Source organism: Paramisgurnus dabryanus, chromosome 2 (assembly GCF_030506205.2).
Source record: "Paramisgurnus dabryanus chromosome 2, PD_genome_1.1, whole genome shotgun sequence".
NCBI lineage: Eukaryota > Metazoa > Chordata > Actinopteri > Cypriniformes > Cobitidae > Paramisgurnus > Paramisgurnus dabryanus.
Window position 1 is genome coordinate 11,014,631 of NC_133338.1, and position 16,653 is coordinate 11,031,283.

General features: G+C 42.7%; 11 non-coding genes and 32 pseudogenes across 11 annotated transcripts; all 43 read left to right on the plus strand.

Moving 5' to 3' along the window:
- Positions 1-5,885: 5,885 nt before the first annotated feature.
- On the plus strand, positions 5,886-6,004 carry LOC135784021 (5S ribosomal RNA; annotated as a pseudogene).
- Positions 6,005-6,129: 125 nt separating this feature from the next.
- Positions 6,130-6,248, plus strand: LOC135783798 (5S ribosomal RNA). The gene has a single exon (XR_010545804.1). It is a non-coding gene; the product is annotated as a 5S ribosomal RNA (ribosomal RNA).
- Positions 6,249-6,364: 116 nt separating this feature from the next.
- LOC135784518 (5S ribosomal RNA) lies at positions 6,365-6,483 on the plus strand (annotated as a pseudogene).
- A 121-nt stretch (positions 6,484-6,604) lies between these two features.
- On the plus strand, positions 6,605-6,724 carry LOC135784371 (5S ribosomal RNA; annotated as a pseudogene).
- Positions 6,725-6,844: 120 nt separating this feature from the next.
- On the plus strand, positions 6,845-6,964 carry LOC135760080 (5S ribosomal RNA; annotated as a pseudogene).
- Positions 6,965-7,085: 121 nt separating this feature from the next.
- On the plus strand, positions 7,086-7,204 carry LOC135760063 (5S ribosomal RNA). Its single transcript, XR_010537289.2, has one exon. It is a non-coding gene; the product is annotated as a 5S ribosomal RNA (ribosomal RNA).
- Positions 7,205-7,329: 125 nt separating this feature from the next.
- LOC135784358 (5S ribosomal RNA) lies at positions 7,330-7,448 on the plus strand (annotated as a pseudogene).
- Positions 7,449-7,569: 121 nt separating this feature from the next.
- Positions 7,570-7,688, plus strand: LOC135784303 (5S ribosomal RNA; annotated as a pseudogene).
- Positions 7,689-7,809: 121 nt separating this feature from the next.
- On the plus strand, positions 7,810-7,928 carry LOC135785127 (5S ribosomal RNA). The gene has a single exon (XR_010546434.1). It is a non-coding gene; the product is annotated as a 5S ribosomal RNA (ribosomal RNA).
- A 121-nt stretch (positions 7,929-8,049) lies between these two features.
- Positions 8,050-8,168, plus strand: LOC135784072 (5S ribosomal RNA; annotated as a pseudogene).
- Positions 8,169-8,293: 125 nt separating this feature from the next.
- LOC135784408 (5S ribosomal RNA) lies at positions 8,294-8,412 on the plus strand (annotated as a pseudogene).
- A 121-nt stretch (positions 8,413-8,533) lies between these two features.
- LOC135785211 (5S ribosomal RNA) lies at positions 8,534-8,652 on the plus strand. The gene has a single exon (XR_010546515.1). It is a non-coding gene; the product is annotated as a 5S ribosomal RNA (ribosomal RNA).
- Positions 8,653-8,773: 121 nt separating this feature from the next.
- LOC135784356 (5S ribosomal RNA) lies at positions 8,774-8,892 on the plus strand (annotated as a pseudogene).
- Positions 8,893-9,013: 121 nt separating this feature from the next.
- LOC135783845 (5S ribosomal RNA) lies at positions 9,014-9,132 on the plus strand. The gene has a single exon (XR_010545848.1). It is a non-coding gene; the product is annotated as a 5S ribosomal RNA (ribosomal RNA).
- A 125-nt stretch (positions 9,133-9,257) lies between these two features.
- Positions 9,258-9,376, plus strand: LOC135784307 (5S ribosomal RNA; annotated as a pseudogene).
- Positions 9,377-9,497: 121 nt separating this feature from the next.
- LOC135785136 (5S ribosomal RNA) lies at positions 9,498-9,616 on the plus strand. Its single transcript, XR_010546443.1, has one exon. It is a non-coding gene; the product is annotated as a 5S ribosomal RNA (ribosomal RNA).
- Positions 9,617-9,740: 124 nt separating this feature from the next.
- Positions 9,741-9,859, plus strand: LOC135784556 (5S ribosomal RNA; annotated as a pseudogene).
- Positions 9,860-9,984: 125 nt separating this feature from the next.
- LOC135784678 (5S ribosomal RNA) lies at positions 9,985-10,103 on the plus strand (annotated as a pseudogene).
- A 125-nt stretch (positions 10,104-10,228) lies between these two features.
- LOC135784473 (5S ribosomal RNA) lies at positions 10,229-10,347 on the plus strand (annotated as a pseudogene).
- A 117-nt stretch (positions 10,348-10,464) lies between these two features.
- On the plus strand, positions 10,465-10,583 carry LOC135784285 (5S ribosomal RNA; annotated as a pseudogene).
- Positions 10,584-10,704: 121 nt separating this feature from the next.
- On the plus strand, positions 10,705-10,823 carry LOC135784436 (5S ribosomal RNA; annotated as a pseudogene).
- Positions 10,824-10,948: 125 nt separating this feature from the next.
- Positions 10,949-11,067, plus strand: LOC135785024 (5S ribosomal RNA). The gene has a single exon (XR_010546337.1). It is a non-coding gene; the product is annotated as a 5S ribosomal RNA (ribosomal RNA).
- Positions 11,068-11,188: 121 nt separating this feature from the next.
- On the plus strand, positions 11,189-11,306 carry LOC135784507 (5S ribosomal RNA; annotated as a pseudogene).
- Positions 11,307-11,431: 125 nt separating this feature from the next.
- On the plus strand, positions 11,432-11,550 carry LOC135784219 (5S ribosomal RNA; annotated as a pseudogene).
- Positions 11,551-11,671: 121 nt separating this feature from the next.
- LOC135784560 (5S ribosomal RNA) lies at positions 11,672-11,790 on the plus strand (annotated as a pseudogene).
- Positions 11,791-11,911: 121 nt separating this feature from the next.
- Positions 11,912-12,030, plus strand: LOC135783846 (5S ribosomal RNA). Its single transcript, XR_010545849.1, has one exon. It is a non-coding gene; the product is annotated as a 5S ribosomal RNA (ribosomal RNA).
- A 125-nt stretch (positions 12,031-12,155) lies between these two features.
- LOC135784286 (5S ribosomal RNA) lies at positions 12,156-12,274 on the plus strand (annotated as a pseudogene).
- Positions 12,275-12,399: 125 nt separating this feature from the next.
- On the plus strand, positions 12,400-12,518 carry LOC135784434 (5S ribosomal RNA; annotated as a pseudogene).
- A 125-nt stretch (positions 12,519-12,643) lies between these two features.
- On the plus strand, positions 12,644-12,762 carry LOC135784447 (5S ribosomal RNA; annotated as a pseudogene).
- A 121-nt stretch (positions 12,763-12,883) lies between these two features.
- On the plus strand, positions 12,884-13,002 carry LOC135784188 (5S ribosomal RNA; annotated as a pseudogene).
- Positions 13,003-13,127: 125 nt separating this feature from the next.
- Positions 13,128-13,246, plus strand: LOC135784711 (5S ribosomal RNA; annotated as a pseudogene).
- A 242-nt stretch (positions 13,247-13,488) lies between these two features.
- LOC135784712 (5S ribosomal RNA) lies at positions 13,489-13,607 on the plus strand (annotated as a pseudogene).
- A 366-nt stretch (positions 13,608-13,973) lies between these two features.
- On the plus strand, positions 13,974-14,092 carry LOC135784576 (5S ribosomal RNA; annotated as a pseudogene).
- A 125-nt stretch (positions 14,093-14,217) lies between these two features.
- Positions 14,218-14,336, plus strand: LOC135784437 (5S ribosomal RNA; annotated as a pseudogene).
- Positions 14,337-14,461: 125 nt separating this feature from the next.
- LOC135785169 (5S ribosomal RNA) lies at positions 14,462-14,580 on the plus strand. Its single transcript, XR_010546476.1, has one exon. It is a non-coding gene; the product is annotated as a 5S ribosomal RNA (ribosomal RNA).
- A 121-nt stretch (positions 14,581-14,701) lies between these two features.
- LOC135785212 (5S ribosomal RNA) lies at positions 14,702-14,820 on the plus strand. Its single transcript, XR_010546516.1, has one exon. It is a non-coding gene; the product is annotated as a 5S ribosomal RNA (ribosomal RNA).
- Positions 14,821-14,941: 121 nt separating this feature from the next.
- LOC135784357 (5S ribosomal RNA) lies at positions 14,942-15,060 on the plus strand (annotated as a pseudogene).
- A 121-nt stretch (positions 15,061-15,181) lies between these two features.
- Positions 15,182-15,299, plus strand: LOC135784443 (5S ribosomal RNA; annotated as a pseudogene).
- Positions 15,300-15,424: 125 nt separating this feature from the next.
- LOC135784442 (5S ribosomal RNA) lies at positions 15,425-15,543 on the plus strand (annotated as a pseudogene).
- A 121-nt stretch (positions 15,544-15,664) lies between these two features.
- On the plus strand, positions 15,665-15,783 carry LOC135785137 (5S ribosomal RNA). The gene has a single exon (XR_010546444.1). It is a non-coding gene; the product is annotated as a 5S ribosomal RNA (ribosomal RNA).
- A 121-nt stretch (positions 15,784-15,904) lies between these two features.
- On the plus strand, positions 15,905-16,023 carry LOC135784540 (5S ribosomal RNA; annotated as a pseudogene).
- Positions 16,024-16,148: 125 nt separating this feature from the next.
- On the plus strand, positions 16,149-16,267 carry LOC135784535 (5S ribosomal RNA; annotated as a pseudogene).
- Positions 16,268-16,388: 121 nt separating this feature from the next.
- On the plus strand, positions 16,389-16,507 carry LOC135784567 (5S ribosomal RNA; annotated as a pseudogene).
- Positions 16,508-16,653: the final 146 nt, after the last annotated feature.

The window sequence follows — 16,653 nt, forward strand, 5'->3', positions numbered from 1 at the left end:
TAACGAGGGTGAGAGATATTCTGTATGAGTTTAAAGAGGGGTTTTTACCGATACAGTATGTAATGGATGCAATGGAATTAGCAAAAGAAGAATATAATAAAACAGAAATAACCAACAAATATGAAATGATTAAGAATGCAATACCAAGAGACTGGATTAAAAGAATAGAGTGTATGGATGAAGATCCAAAAGAAATGAATATTTATGTGAAAATGGAGGAAAATACTGTTGATTTTAAAGAATGTAATGTAAAAAGGTTTTATTGTGTTTTTAGAGATGGAGTTTTTAACTTCTTACACCCTGAAGCTATTTTGGGGATTTTCGCCTGGATTTGGCCTACCCAATTTCAAAAGCATCCCATACCCACATGCAGAGGTTTACATACAAAAGTTTGGTATCATTTTACAGGTAACCCTTTGAAATTACATAAAACACTGTTAAAAGTGCTCAACATGGTTGTATGTGATGTCAGGCCTCTAATAAACACAAAAATAAATAGGCGCTTTTTGATGTTTTTTTCTAAAGTTTTTATTTGAAAGTATATAACTCTGGCCCTGGGTATCTCAGGTCCCTGAAGACTGTTTTGTTTGATTCCAACAATTGTCAGCTTACAGAGGAAAAAGGAATTTTTTCTCTATCATAATCTATGCAAAAGTTATTTTACTCCAACTGAAGGGAGGAATAATACCCTTTTTGTATACAATTTCTGCCTAAGAACATTTGAAGTGTCCCCATAACCACATACAGTGGAATAAATGCAATTTCTTTATATCATTTTAAAGAAAACCCTTTGAAGTTACATAAAAAGCTGCTGTTTGTGACAAATTTTGTTATTTATGTTGTCTTTCATATGATGAAACACCAAATTTTCTTTTTTATGTTGTAAATACTGTCTTTGATAGTGTATAACTCTGGTTCTGGGTGCTCTAGCAGACTGCAGACAGTTCTGGTTGTTAGCAGCAGCAGACAGTAAACACCCAAAAAAAGAATGAACTCTTTAGCATGTCGCATTCAAAAGTTATTCTCATTTTACTAAAGGGTGTGAAAATACATTTTTCATATAAATATTAATTTTTTGTTTTGCACATATAATAAATAGCAAGGGATTATATATGCACACAACCAAAGAAAATGCTGTGAATGGACTCATTGTTTAGAGTAGGACCTAAAATAAAAGATGGTGTATCATTTGTGGCTATATGTGCTATCTGAGGCAGTCCACACTCAAGTTTCACATATGTTTACAAAAGACCATTTTTTACCTTATTATTCATTCAGCGATTGTTGGATATGTGTTAATAATAGAGCAAAAATAACACTGTAGCCTTATTCCTTAGAATGAGAGCTTTCATTTGATATAAGACTTGCCCATGTTTGTCATTTTTGAAAAATATGAAATATGTAAATATTAAATGATATAATAAAATATTGGGGGGGTGATAGTGTAAATTAAGTGTAAATAACTTTCTTACAGTAAAAGATGTGTCAAAGTGATGCATATCTGCAGAAAGTAGAGACTCTAAGCTTTCAAACAGTATCTCATATGTGTTACTGGGGTCCATGACGGAGCATCAAAGATTAAAAGAATATTTTATATTAAGTCAAAATACGAAATTCTGGACCCGGGACAGGGTCCTCAGGGTTGAAGAAGTTAAAGTGCCAATTGTAAATGAGTACTGGTTGGGAAAATTCAAAGATTTAACAGAGGAGGATATATGGGGAAACATGAAAGGTAAATGTGTGGAAACAAAATTGCAAAGTTTAGAGTATATTATAAGACAAAAAGTGGTTTTTACAGAGTCGGTTTTATATAAAATTGGTTTAGCTCAAAATGCAATGTGTAAAGTGTGCAAGGAAAAAGAAGAGGGGATTTTACATATGTTCTTATTTTGCACAGAATTGGAGAATTTTTTAAGGAAATGTAAAAGTATGATTAAAGATTTAACTGTGGATTGGAATGAAAATGAAATTGAATGGAACAGAGTGGTTATGTTTGATTTTGAAAAGAAAGGTCAAAACTATGGAATGTTTTTTTGGTCTTTTTTAAATGAATTAATTAAATTATAAAATAATTAATTAAATTATAAAATAAAAATAAAATTGCAAAATATGTCCCAAATTTGAAAATTAAATGCTAAAATAAAAATTAAAACATTATTTCATTTTCATTTTTAACGTGATGAAGCATCATTCCGGCCAAATTAAAAAATAAAATTAAATTGATGATTTGACATTTCATTTTCAATATAATCTTGAGTCAAGACTGACAATATTAAAATAAAAAGGCAAGCTTGAAAAGGAATCTGTAAATAATTTTTTTTAAAGGGTTTTTATTCATGCCCAAGCAATAATAGGGACAAAATTAAAATGTAAAGTTCAGTTTTAATTTTATGTTCTGTTTAAATTATTTGTTTTCATTTTCTTTTTCGTTTTCATTTTCATTTTCAACTTATATGCAAATTCAATGTTAATCAATGGGTGGCGTTTACTTGCTTAAAAAAAAGGGGATTGGCTGAAGCAGCGTTGCCAACTCAGCGACTGTGTTGCTAAAATAGCGATTTTATTGCTACATCTAGCGACTTTTAGGCCCATTTAGACAAACTTAGCGAATGTTTGGATGAATCTTAGCTTCACATCTGTACAGATAGGCTACTGTGTCGCTTGTAGTGGCCCACGAGTGCCGGGTGGCGCTGTCCCGGTGAAATGTGCGTCTGGTGTCTCTGTGCATGGAGCTGGGCAGTGTAGGAGCTGACGCGTGGATGGGATTCGCGTACATTGTTTACATTTCAAAGGAGGAACAAACAATAAAAAGTGGCTGGTCCGCTGTTATATATGTGCGTATTTTCACACATCTGGTCCGGTGAGGCGTCAGTTTAACGAGCTGATACACCGACCAGTCACTTACTTTAAAAAGGAACATTATCTGTTTATTTAGCCTATGTGTTGTCTGTACAAGTATCAGAACTTGCGTCCTCTGTGAAATGCGAGTCTCTCGGAGTCTACTCTGTACACTGCACTGGACACAACATACAGTTCTTCTGACCATAGCTGAAGCGTGGAAGACGAGCTACGCACATAAGGGCTGTGATGATATCACAGTAATACTGCATCACTGCTGTAATAAGATGCCAGCTGCGGTGATGTCACGGCCGCAACCTTATAAAGCGCGTCATGCCCAAGTGCTCTGATTTCTTGAACTGTACCAACTCACTCCCTGGTTTTAAACCCCTGCGCGAATAACAATATCTCTGCAAGAAAATGTCAGAGCCATGCCCATGAAATTTCATGTGCAAGGAGTCCGAGCCACGCGCATATTAAGCTTTCTCATTCAAGGAGAAGCACTGTGCTGGTGATGATAATGACAGCATAATAATAATTTAAAACTATAATGGGCAAACATGACAACTATCGTTATGAAGGCAGGAGCGCGTATACTGACAGCACAACTCGTTATTTGGTTGAATGCTGTGCTTATATCTGGAGCTACTGTAAGCGAATTTCTGAAAGCAATGATTGGAGTATCCATAAGTTTTGCGCAGTTATTTACGTAATGATGCAATTGTCGATTTCGTTTTGTATCCACTTTGAGAAAATCTAATTAAACATACTAACAATAATAACATTAAATAATATTTATTTTCTATATCTTTTGAGTTTAATATCAATTATGGAACAGTTTTTGTCATTGTTTGTAACCCATTTTTTGTACAATAAATTATTAAAAGTTGCAACATGTTTGGAGAAGTGTGTTTCTATTCACGGAGAGTTTACCGAAAATGAATGTCTAAAGAAATAGGAATCAGGTTTTGCACAACTCATCAGAAACAATCTTAAACTCTGCATGTTCTTTCTGCAGGTTTTCAGGTTGTTATTCTATGAAATGTATTGTATAAAATGGGTTATAAACGATGACATAAAAGGTCTATAAATCATTGTATATTCAAAAGATATAAAAACAAAAGTTAACATATAGAAATACATATTATTTCACATTGTTATTGCTAATATAATTTGTTGTTTTAATAATATGGGGTGGGTTGTTGTGCTAACAGTCTAACCGCGTGATTCTGTTGCTTTTTCACCACGGTAAAATAAAATCCCGTACGGTCACAGCCCTACTTACAAATCAGCGTTACAAATGAGGACCGCTTACAAATATGCCACAAAGGCTGAAGGTCTGCTCTGCCAGTGTGCCCGCTGCAAAAGTAAGTGACTGGTCACTCATGTCCATTTTCATGAAATGCATACAAATAACACGCAGTGTGATTATAGTGCTATATATACGCCAATTTTGCGAGCATATGATACTCCAGTCCTTAACGGATTTTGGCATAATTATGTATTGCACGATAATCACACTGTGTTATGTTTATGCATTTGATGAGAATGGCTGACGCCTCACCGGATCAGATGTGTGAAAATACGCATATATAACAGCGGACCAGCCACTTTTTATTGTTTGTTCCTCCTTTCAAATGTAAACAATGAACGCGAATCTCATCCACGCGTCAGCTCCTACACTGCCCAGCTTCATGCACAGAGACACCAGACGCACATTTCACCGGGACAGCGCCACCCGGCACTCGTGGGCCAGTACAAGCGACACAGTAGCCTATCTGTACAGATGTGATGCTAAGATTCATCCAAACATTCGCTAAGTTTGTCTAAATGGGCCTAAAAGTCGCTAGATGTAGCAATAAAGTCGCTATTTTAGAAACACAGTCGCTGAGTTGGCAAAGCAGCGTTAGCCAATCCCCTTTTTTGAGCAAGTAAATAAACGCCACCCACTGATTAACATTAAATTGGCATACAAGTTGAAAATGAAAATGAAAAAGAAAAAGAAAATGAAAACAAATAATTTAAAGAGAACATAAAATTAAAACTGAACTTTACATTTTAATTTTGTCCCAATTATTGCTTGGGTATGAATAAAAACCCTTTTTAAAATTTATTTACAGATTCCTTTTCAAGCTTGATTTTTTATTTTAATATTGTCAGTCTTGACTCAAGATTATATTGAAAATGAAATGTCAAATCATCAATTTAATTTTATTTTTTAATTTGGCCGGAATGATGCTTCATCACATTAAAAATGAAAATGAAATAATTTAATATAATGTTTTAATTTTTATTTTAGCATTTAATTTTCAAATTTGGGACATATTTTGCGATTTTATTTTTTATTTTATAATTTAATTAATTATTTTATACTTTAATTAATTAATTTAAAAAAGACCAAAAAAACCTTCCATACAAAACAAGAAGTTTATAAATCTGTGTATAATGATGATGAAAAGTGCAATTTGGGAAAGGAGAACTGTGGCAAAAAAAGAAAATATTGTGATGGATGTTTGGAATGTTTTTAAAAGGAGAACAGAATCATATATAGAAAAACTGTATGTGCATTTTAAGTGTACAAAAATGTTGCAAACTTTTTATGATGTTTTTACAAGAGAAGTCTGTTGTGTTTTAGAGGAACTAAACTGGAAGTTACCAGATGCTGATGAAAACCCTATTTAAGTTTCTTTTTTAGTAATTTGGATGCAAGTGATTTTAAGGGTGTAAATATGTAATGTATGTAAATGTTTGAATGTATTATTTATGGTTTTGATTTTTGTGCTGTACTGAAATGAAAATTTTTTAAATAAAAAAAAAAAAAAAAAAAAAGCACGCCCGCTCTCATCTGATCTCGGAAGCCCAGCAGGGTCGGGCCTGGTTAGTACTTGAATGGGAGACCGCCTGGGAATACCAGGTGCTGTAAGCATTTAATTAATTAATTATTTATGTCATTTTTTCCCATGAATGCGTTCTTTCTGTAAGCGTTCACTGATGTCATGGCGTTGCCACATCAGTCTTGAAGTGTCTCTCGAATCGAGACAGCACTCGCTTACGGCCACACCACCCTGAGCACGCCCGCTCTCGTCTGATCTCGGAAGCCAAGCAGGGTCGGGCCTGGTTAGTACTTGGATGGGAGACTGCCTCGGAATACCAGGTGCTGTAAGCATATAATTAATTAAATATTTATTTATGTCATTTTTTCCCATGAATACGTCCTTTCTGTAAGCGTTCTCCCATGGCATGGCGTTGCCACATTAGTTTTGAAGTGTCTCTCGAATCGAGTCAGCACTCGCTTACGGCCATACCACCCTGAGCACGCCCGCTCTCGTCTGATCTCGGAAGCCAAGCAGGGTCGGGCCTGGTTAGTACTTGGATGGGAGACCGCCTGGGAATACCAGGTGCTGTAAGCAATTAATTAATTATTTATGTCATTTTTTCCCATGAATGCGTTCTTTCTGTAAGCGTTCACTAATGTCATGGCGTTGCCACATAAGATTGAAGTGTTTATCGAATCCAGTCAGCACTCGCTTACGGCCACACCACCCTGAGCACGCCCGCTCTCGTCTGATTTCGGAAGCCAAGCAGGGTCGTGCCTGGTTAGTACTTGGATGGGAGACCGCCTGGAAATACCAGGTGCTGTAAGCATTTAATTAATTAATTATTTATGTTATTTTTTCCCATGAATACGTTCTTTCTGTAAGCGTTCACTGATGTCATGGCGTTGCCACATAAGTCTTGAAATGTCTATCGAATCGAGTCGGCACTCGCTTACGGCCACACCACCCTGAGCATGCCCGCTCTCGTCTGATCTCGGAAGCCAAGTAGGGTTCGGGCCTGGTTAGTACTTGGATGGGAGACCGCCTGGGAATTCCAGGTGCTGTAAGCATTTAATTAATTAATTATTTATGTCATTTTTCCCATGAATGCGTTCTTTCTGTAAGCGTTCACTGATGTCATGGCGTTGCCACAACAGTCTTGAAGTGTCTCTCGAATCGAGACAGCACTCGCTTACAGCCACACCACCCTGAGCACGCCCGCTCTCGTCTGATCTCGGAAGCCAAGCAGGGTCGGGCCTGGTTCGTACTTGGATGGGAGACCGCTTGAAAAATACCAGGTGCTGTAAGCATTTAATTAATTAATTATTTATGTCATTTTTTCCCATGAATGTGTACTTTCTGTAAGCGTTCTCCCATGGCATGGCGTTGCCACATTAGTTTTGAAGTGTCTCTCGAATCGAGTCAGCACTCGCTTACGGCCACACCACCCTGAGCACGCCCGCTCTCGTCTGATCTCGGAAGCCAAGCAGGGTCGGGCCTGGTTAGTACTTGGATGGGAGACCGCCTGGGAATACCAGGTACTGTAAGCGTTTAATTAATTAAATATTTATTTATGTCATTTTTTCCTATGAATGCGTCCTTTCTGTAAGCATTTACTGATGTCATTGCGTTGCCACATTTGTCTTGAAGTGTCTCTCGAATTGAGACAGCACTCGATTATGGCCACACCACCCTGAGCACGCCCGCTCTCGTCTGATCTCCGAAGCCAAGCAGGGTCGGGCCTGGTTAGTACTTGGATGGGAGACCGCCTGGGAATACCAGGTGCTGTAAGCATTTATTTAATTAATTATTTATGTTATTTTTTCCCATGAATACGTTCTTTCTGTAAGCGTTCACTGATGTCATGGCGTTGCCACATAAGTCTTGAAATGTCTATCGAATCGAATCGGCACTCGCTTACGGCCACACTACCCTGAGCATGCCAGCTCTCGTCTGATCTCAGAAGCCAAGCAGGGTCGGGCCTGGTTAGTACTTGGATGGGAGACCGCCTGGGAATACCAGGTGCTGTAAGCATTTAAATAATTAATTATTTATGTTATTTTTTCCCATGAATGCGTCCTTTCTGTAAGCGTTCACTGATGTCATGGCGTTGCCACATAAGTCTTGAAATGTCTATCGAATCGAGTCAGCACTTGCTTACGGCCACACCACCCTGAGCACGCCCGCTCTCGTCTGATCACGGAAGCCAAGCAGGGTCGGGCCTGGTTAGTACTTGGATGGGAGACCGCCTTGGAATACCAGGTGCTGTAAGCAATTAATTAATTAATTAATTATGTCATTTTTTCCCATGAATGCGTCCTTTCTGTAAGCGTTCTCCCATGGCATGGCGTTGCCACATTAGTTTTGAAGTGTCTCTCGAATCGAGTCAGCACTCGCTTACGGCCACACCACCCTGAGCACGCCCACTCTCGTCTGATCTCGGAAGCCAAGCAGGGTCGGGCCTGGTTAGTACTTGAATGGGAGACCGCCTGGGAATACCAGGTGCTGTAAGCATTTAATTAATTAAATATTTATTTATGTCATTTTTTCCCATGAATGCGTCCTTTCTGTAAACGTTCTCCCATGGCATGGCGTTGCCACATTAGTTTTGAAGTGTCTCTCGAATCGAGTCAGCACTCGCTTAAGGCCACACCACCCTGAGCACGCCCGCTCTCGTCTGATCTCGGAAGCCAAGCAGGGTCAGGCCTGGTTAGTACTTTGATGGGAGACCCCCTGGGAATACCAGGTGCTGTAAGCATTTAATTAATTAATTATTTATGTCATTTTTTCCCATGAATGCGTCCTTTCTGTAAGCGTTCTCCCATGGCATGGCGTTGCCACATCAGTCTTGAAGTGTCTCTCGAATCGAGACAGCACTCGCTTACGGCCACACCACCCTGAGCACGCCCGCTCTCGTCTGATCTCGGAAGCCAAGCAGGATCGGGCCTGGTTAGTACTTGGATGGGAGACCGCCTGGGAATACCAGGTGCTGTAAGCATTTAATTAATTAATTATTTATGTTATTTTTTCCCATGAATATGTTCTTTCTGTAAGCGTTCACTGATGTCATGGCGTTGCCACATAAGTCTTGAAGTGTCTATCGAATCGAGTCGGCACTCGCTTACGGCCACACCACCCTGAGCATGCCCACTCTCGTCTGATCTCGGAAGCCAAGCAGGGTCGGGCCTGGTTTGTACTTGGATGGGAGACCGCCTGGGAATACCAGGTGCTGTAAGCATTTAATTAATTAATTATTTATGTCATTTTTTCCCATGAATGCGTTCTTTCTGTAAGCGTTCTCCCATGGCATGGCATTGCCACATAAGTCTTGAAGTGTCTCTCGAATCGAATCAGCACTCGCTTACGGCCACACCACCCTGAGCACGCCCGCTCTCGTCTGATCTCGGAAGCCAAGCAGGGTCGGGCCTGGTTAGTACTTGGATGGGAGACCGCCTGGGGATACCAGGTGCTGTAAGCATTTAATTAATTAAAAATTTATTTATGTCATTTTTTCCCATGAATGCGTCCTTTCTGTAAGCAATCTCCCATGGCATGGCGTTGCCACATTAGTTTTGAAGTGTCTCTCGAATCGAGTCAGCACTCGCTTACGGCCACACCACCCTGAGCACGCCCGCTTTCGTCTGATCTCGGAAGCCAAGCAGGGTCAGGCCTGGTTAGTACTTGGATGGGAAACCGCCTGGGAATACCAGGTGCTGTAAGCATTTAATCAATTAATTATTTATGTCATTTTTTCCCATGAATGCGTTCTTTCTGTAAGCATTCACTGATGTCATGGCGTTGCCACATAAGTCTTGAAGTGTCTCTCGAATCGATTCAGCACTCGTTTACGGCCACACCACCCTGAGCACGCCCGCTCTCGTCTGATCTCGGAAGCCAAGCAGGGTCGGGCCTGGTTAGTACTTGAATGGGAGACCGCCTGGGAATACCAGGTGCTGTAAGCATTTAATTAATTAAATATTTATTTATGTCATTTTTCCCATGAATGCGTCCTTTCTGTAAGCGTTCTCCCATGGCATGGCGTTGCCACATTAGTTTTGAAGTGTCTCTCGAATCGAGTCAGCACTCGCTTACGGCCACACCATCCTGAGCAAGCCCGCTCTCGTCTGATCTCGAAAGCCAAGCAGGGTCGGGCCTGGTTAGTACTTGAATGGGAGACTGCCTGGGAATACCAGGTGCTGTAAGCAAGCAATTAATTAATTAATTATTTATGTCATTTTTTCCCATGAATGCGTTCTTTCTGTAAGCTTTTACTGATGTCATGGCGTTGCCACATCAGTCTTGAAGTGTCTCTCGAATCGAGTCAGCACTCGCTTACGGCCACACCACCCTGAGCACGTCCCCTCTCGTCTGATCTCGGAAGCCAAGCAGGGTCTGGCCTGGTTAGTACTTGGATGGGAGACCGCCTGGGAATACCAGGTACTGTAAGCATTTAATTAATTAAATATTTATTTATGTCATTTTTTCCTATGAATGCGTCCTTTCTGTAAGCTTTTACTGATGTCATTGCGTTGCCACATTAGTTTTGAAGTGTCTCTCGAATAGAGTCAGCACTCGCTTACGGCCACACCACCCTGAGCACGCTCGCTCTCGTCTGATCTCGGAAGCCAAGCAGGGTCGGGCCTGGTTAGAACTTGGATGGGAGACCGCCTAGGAATTCCAGGTGCTGTAAGCAATTAATTAATTATTAATGTCATTTTTTCCCATGAATGCGTTCTTTCTGTAAGCGTTCACTGATGTCATGGCGTTGCCACATAAGTCTTGAAGTGTCTATCGAATCGAGTCAGCACTCGCTTACGGCCACACCACCCTGAGCACGCCCGCTCTCGTCTGATCTCGGAAGCCAAGCAGGGTCGGGCCTGGTTAGTACTTGGATGGGAGACCGCCTGGGAATACCTAGTGCTGTAATTATTTAATTAATTAATTAATTATGTCATTTTTTCCCATGAATGCGTCCTTTCTGTAAGCGTTCAACGATGTCATGGCGTTGCCACATAAGTCTTGAAGTGTCTATCGAATCGAGTCAGCACTCGCTTACGGCCACACCACCCTGAGCATGCCCACTCTCGTCTGATCTCGGAAGCCAAGCAGGGTCGGGCCTGGTTAGTACTTGGATGGGAGACCGCCTGGAAATACCAGGTGCTGTAAGCATTTAATTAATTAAATATTTATTTATGTCATTTTTTCCTATAAATGCGTCCTTTCTGTAAGCATTTACTGATGTCATTGCGTTGCCACATTTGTCTTGAAGTGTCTCTCGAATCGAGTCAGCACTCGCTTACGGCCACACCACCCTGAGCACGCCCGCTCTCGTCTGATCTCGGAAGTCAAGCAGGGTCGGGCCTGGTTAATACTTGGATGGGAGACCGCCTGGGAATACCAGGTGCTGTAAGCATTTTATTAATTAATTGTTTATGTCATTTTTTCCCATGAATGCGTCCTTTCTGTAAGCGTTCACTGATGTCATGGCGTTGCCACATAAGTCTTGAAGTGTCTATCGAATCGAGTCAGCACTCGCTTACGGCCACCCACCCTGAGCACGCCCGCTCTCGTCTGATCTCGGAAGCCAAGCAGGGTCGGGCCTGGTTAGTACTTGGATGGGAGACCGCCTGGAAGTACCAGGTGCTGTAAGCATTTAATTAATTAATTAATTATTTATGTCATTTTTTCCCATGAATGCGTCCTTTCTGTAAGCGTTCACCGATGTCATGGCGTTACCACATTAGTCTTGAAGTGTCTCTCGAATCGAGTCAGCACTCGCTTACAGCCACACCACCCTGAGCACGCCCGCTCTCGTCTGATCTCGGAAGCCAAGCAGGATCGGGCCTGGTTAGTACTTGGATAGGAGACCGCCTGGGAATACCAGGTGCTGTAAGCATTTAATTAATTAATTATTTATGTTATTTTTTCCCATGAATATGTTCTTTCTGTAAGCGTTCACTGATGTCATGGCGTTGCCACATAAGTCTTGAAGTGTCTATCGAATCGAGTCGGCACTCGCTTACGGCCACACCACCCTGAGCATGCCCACTCTCGTCTGATCTCGGAAGCCAAGCAGAGTGGGGCCTGGTTTGTACTTGGATGGGAGACCGCCTGGGAATACCAGGTGCTGTAAGCATTTAATTAATTAATTATTTATGTCATTTTTTCCCATGAATGCGTTCTTTCTGTAAGCGTTCTCCCATGGCATGGCATTGCCACATAAGTCTTGAAGTGTCTCTCGAATCGAATCAGCACTCGCTTACGGCCACACCACCCTGAGCACGCCCGCTCTCGTCTGATCTCGGAAGCCAAGCAGGGTCGGGCCTGGTTAGTACTTGGATGGGAGACCGCCTGGGGATACCAGGTGCTGTAAGCATTTAATTAATTAAATATTTATTTATGTCATTTTTTCCCATGAATGCGTCCTTTCTGTAAGCAATCTCCCATGGCATGGCGTTGCCACATTAGTTTTGAAGTGTCTCTCGAATCGAGTCAGCACTCGCTTACGGCCACACCACCCTGAGCACGCCCGCTTTCGTCTGATCTCGGAAGCCAAGCAGGGTCAGGCCTGGTTAGTACTTGAATGGGAGACCGCCTGGGAATACCAGGTGCTGTAAGCATTTAATTAATTAAATATTTATTTATGTCATTTTTTCCCATGAATGCGTCCTTTCTGTAAGCGTTCTCCCATGGCATGGCGTTGCCACATTAGTTTTGAAGTGTCTCTCGAATCGAGTCAGCACTCGCTTACGGCCACACCATCCTGAGCAAGCCCGCTCTCGTCTGATCTCGGAAGCCAAGCAGGGTCGGGCCTGGTTAGTACTTGAATGGGAGACTGCCTGGGAATACCAGGTGCTGTAAGCAAGCAATTAATTAATTAATTATTTATGTCATTTTTTCCCATGAATGCGTTCTTTCTGTAAGCTTTTACTGATGTCATGGCGTTGCCACATCAGTCTTGAAGTGTCTCTCGAATCGAGACAGCACTCGCTTACGGCCACACCACCCTGAGCACGGCCGCTCTCGTCTGATCTCGGAAGCCAAGCAGGGTCGGGCCTGGTTAGTACTTGGATGGGAGATCGCCTGGAAATACCAGGTGCTGTAAGCATTTAATTAATTAATTATTTATGTCATTTTTTCCCATGAATGTGTCCTTTCTGTAAGCGTTCTCCCATGGCATGGCGTTGCCACATTAGTTTTGAAGTGTCTCTCGAATCGAGTCAGCACTCGCTTACGGCCACACCACCCTGAGCACGCCCGCTCTCGTCTGATCTCGGAAGCCAAGCAGGGTCTGGCCTGGTTAGTACTTGGATGGGAGACCGCCTGGGAATACCAGGTACTGTAAGCATTTAATTAATTAAATATTTATTTATGTCATTTTTTCCTATGAATGCGTCCTTTCTGTAAGCTTTTACTGATGTCATTGCGTTGCCACATTAGTTTTGAAGTGTCTCTCGAATAGAGTCAGCACTCGCTTACGGCCACACCACCCTGAGCACGCCCGCTCTCGTCTGATCTTGTAAGCCAAGCAGGATCGGGCCCGGTTAGTACTTGGAGGGGAGACCGCCTGGGAATACCAGGTGCTGTAAAAAAAAAAAAAAAAAAAAAAAAAGCACGCCCGCTCTCGTCTGATCTCGGAAGCCAAGCAGGGTCGGGTCTGGTTAGAACTTGGATGGGAGACCGCCTGGGAATTCCAGGTGCTGTAAGCAATTAATTAATTAATTAATTATTTATGTCATTTTTTCCCATGAATGCGTTCTTTCTGTAAGCTTTTACTGATGTCATTGCGTTGCCACATTAGTTTTGAAGTGTCTCTCGAATAGAGTCAGCACTCGCTTACGGCCACACCACCCTGAGCACGCCCGCTCTCGTCTGATCTTGTAAGCCAAGCAGGATCGGGCCCGGTTAGTACTTGGAGGGGAGACCGCCTGGGAATACCAGGTGCTGTAAAAAAAAAAAAAAAAAAAAAAAAAAAAAAAAAGCACGCCCGCTCTCGTCTGATCTTGTAAGCCAAGCAGGATCGGGCCCGGTTAGTACTTGGAGGGGAGACCGCCTGGGAATACCAGGTGCTGTAAAAAAAAAAAAAAAAAAAAAAAAGCACGCCCGCTCTCGTCTGATCTCGGAAGCCAAGCAGGGTCGGGTCTGGTTAGAACTTGGATGGGAGACCGCCTGGGAATTCCAGGTGCTGTAAGCAATTAATTAATTAATTAATTATTTATGTCATTTTTTCCCATGAATGCGTTCTTTCTGTAAGCGTTCACTGATGTCATGGCGTTGCCACATAAGTCTTGAAGTGTCTATCGAATCGAGTCAGCACTCGCTTACGGCCACACCACCCTGAGCACGCCCGCTCTCGTCTGATCTCGGAAGCCAAGCAGGGTCGGGCATGGTTAGTACTTGGATGGGAGACCGCCTGGGAATACCTATTGCTGTAATTATTTAATTAATTAATTAATTATTTATGTCATTTTTTCCCATGAATGCATCCTTTCTGTAAGCGTTCAACGATGTCATGGCGTTGCCACATAAGTCTTGAAGTGTCTATCGAATCGAGTCGGCACTCGCTTACGGCCACACCACCCTGAGCATGCCCACTCTCGTCTGATCTCGGAAGCCAAGCAGGGTCGGGCCTGGTTAGTACTTGGATGGGAGACCGCCTGGAAATACCAGGTGCTGTAAGCATTTAATTAATTAAATATTTATTTATGTCATTTTTTCCTATAAATGCGTCCTTTCTGTAAGCATTTACTGATGTCATTGCGTTGCCACATTTGTCTTGAAGTGTCTCTCGAATCGAGTCAGCACTCGCTTACGGCCACACCACCCTGAGCACGCCCGCTCTCGTCTGATCTCGGAAGTCAAGCAGGGTCGGGCCTGGTTAGTACTTGGATGGGAGACCGCCTGGGAATACCAGGTCCTGTAAGCATTTTATTAATTAATTATTTATGTCATTTTTTCCCATGAATGCGTCCTTTCTGTAAGCGTTCACCGATGTCATGGCGTTACCACATTAGTCTTGAAGTGTCTCTCGAATCGAGTCAGCACTCGCTTACGGCCACACCACCCTGAGCACGCCCGCTCTCGTCTGATCTCGGAAGCCAAGCAGGATCGGGCCTGGTTAGTACTTGGATGGGAGACCGCCTGGGAATACCAGGTGCTGTAAGCATTTAATTAATTAATTATTTATGTTATTTTTTCCCATGAATATGTTCTTTCTGTAAGCGTTCACTGATGTCATGGCGTTGCCACATAAGTCTTGAAGTGTCTATCGAATCGAGTCGGCACTCGCTTACGGCCACACCACCCTGAGCATGCCCACTCTCGTCTGATCTCGGAAGCCAAGCAGGGTCGGGCCTGGTTTGTACTTGGATGGGAGACCGCCTGGGAATACCAGGTGCTGTAAGCATTTAATTAATTAATTATTTATGTCATTTTTTCCCATGAATGCGTTCTTTCTGTAAGCGTTCTCCCATGGCATGGCATTGCCACATAAGTCTTGAAGTGTCTCTCGAATCGAATCAGCACTCGCTTACGGCCACACCACCCTGAGCACGCCGCTCTCGTCTGATCTCGGAAGCCAAGCAGGGTCGGGCCTGGTTAGTACTTGGATGGGAGACCGCCTGGGGATACCAGGTGCTGTAAGCATTTAATTAATTAAATATTTATTTATGTCATTTTTTCCCATGAATGCGTCCTTTCTGCAAGCAATCTCCCATGGCATGGCGTTGCCACATTAGTTTTGAAGTGTCTCTCGAATCGAGTCAGCACTCGCTTACGGCCACACCATCCTGAGCACGCCCGCTTTCGTCTGATCTCGGAAGCCAAGCAGGGTCAGGCCTGGTTAGTACTTGGATGGGAAACCGCCTGGGAATACCAGGTGCTGTAAGCATTTAATCAATTAATTATTTATGTCATTTTTTCCCATGAATGCGTTCTTTCTGTAAGCGTTCACTGATGTCATGGCGTTGCCACATAAGTCTTGAAGTGTCTCTCGAATCGATTCAGCACTCGTTTACGGCCACACCACCCTGAGCACGCCCGCTCTCGTCTGATCTCGGAAGCCAAGCAGGGTCGGGCCTGGTTAGTACTTGAATGGGAGACCGCCTGGGAATACCAGGTGCTGTAAGCAATTAATTAAATATTTATTTATGTCATTTTTTCCCATGAATGCGTCCTTTCTGTAAGCGTTCTCCCATGGCATGGCGTTGCCACATTAGTTTTGAAGTGTCTCTCGAATCGAGTCAGCACTCTCTTACGGCCACACCATCCTGAGCAAGCCCGCTCTCGTCTGATCTCGGAAGCCAAGCAGGGTCGGGCCTGGTTAGTACTTGAATGGGAGACTGCCTGGGAATACCAGGTGCTGTAAGCAAGCAATTAATTAATTAATTATTTATGTCATTTTTTCCCATGAATGCGTTCTTTCTGTAAGCTTTTACTGATGTCATGGCGTTGCCACATCAGTCTTGAAGTGTCTCTCGAATCGAGACAGCACTCGCTTACGGCCACACCACCCTGAGCACGGTCGCTCTCGTCTGATCTCGGAAGCCAAGCAGGGTCGGGCCTGGTTAGTACTTGGATGGGAGATCGCCTGGAAATACCAGGTGCTGTAAGCATTTAATTAATTAATTATTTATGTCATTTTTTCCCATGAATGTGTCCTTTCTGTAAGCGTTCTCCCATGGCATGGCGTTGCCACATTAGTTTTGAAGTGTCTCTCGAATCGAGTCAGCACTCGCTTACGGCCACACCTCCCTGAGCACGCCCACTCTCGTCTGATCTCGGAAGCCAAGCAGGGTCTGGCCTGGTTAGTACTTGGATGGGAGACCGCCTGGGAATACCAGGTACTGTAAGCATTTAATTAATTAAATATTTATTTATGTCATTTTTTCCTATGAATGCGTCCTTTCTGTAAGCTTTTACTGATGTCATTGCGTTGCCACATTAGTTTTGAAGTGTCTCTCGAATAGAGTCAGCACTCGCTTACGGCCACACCACCCTG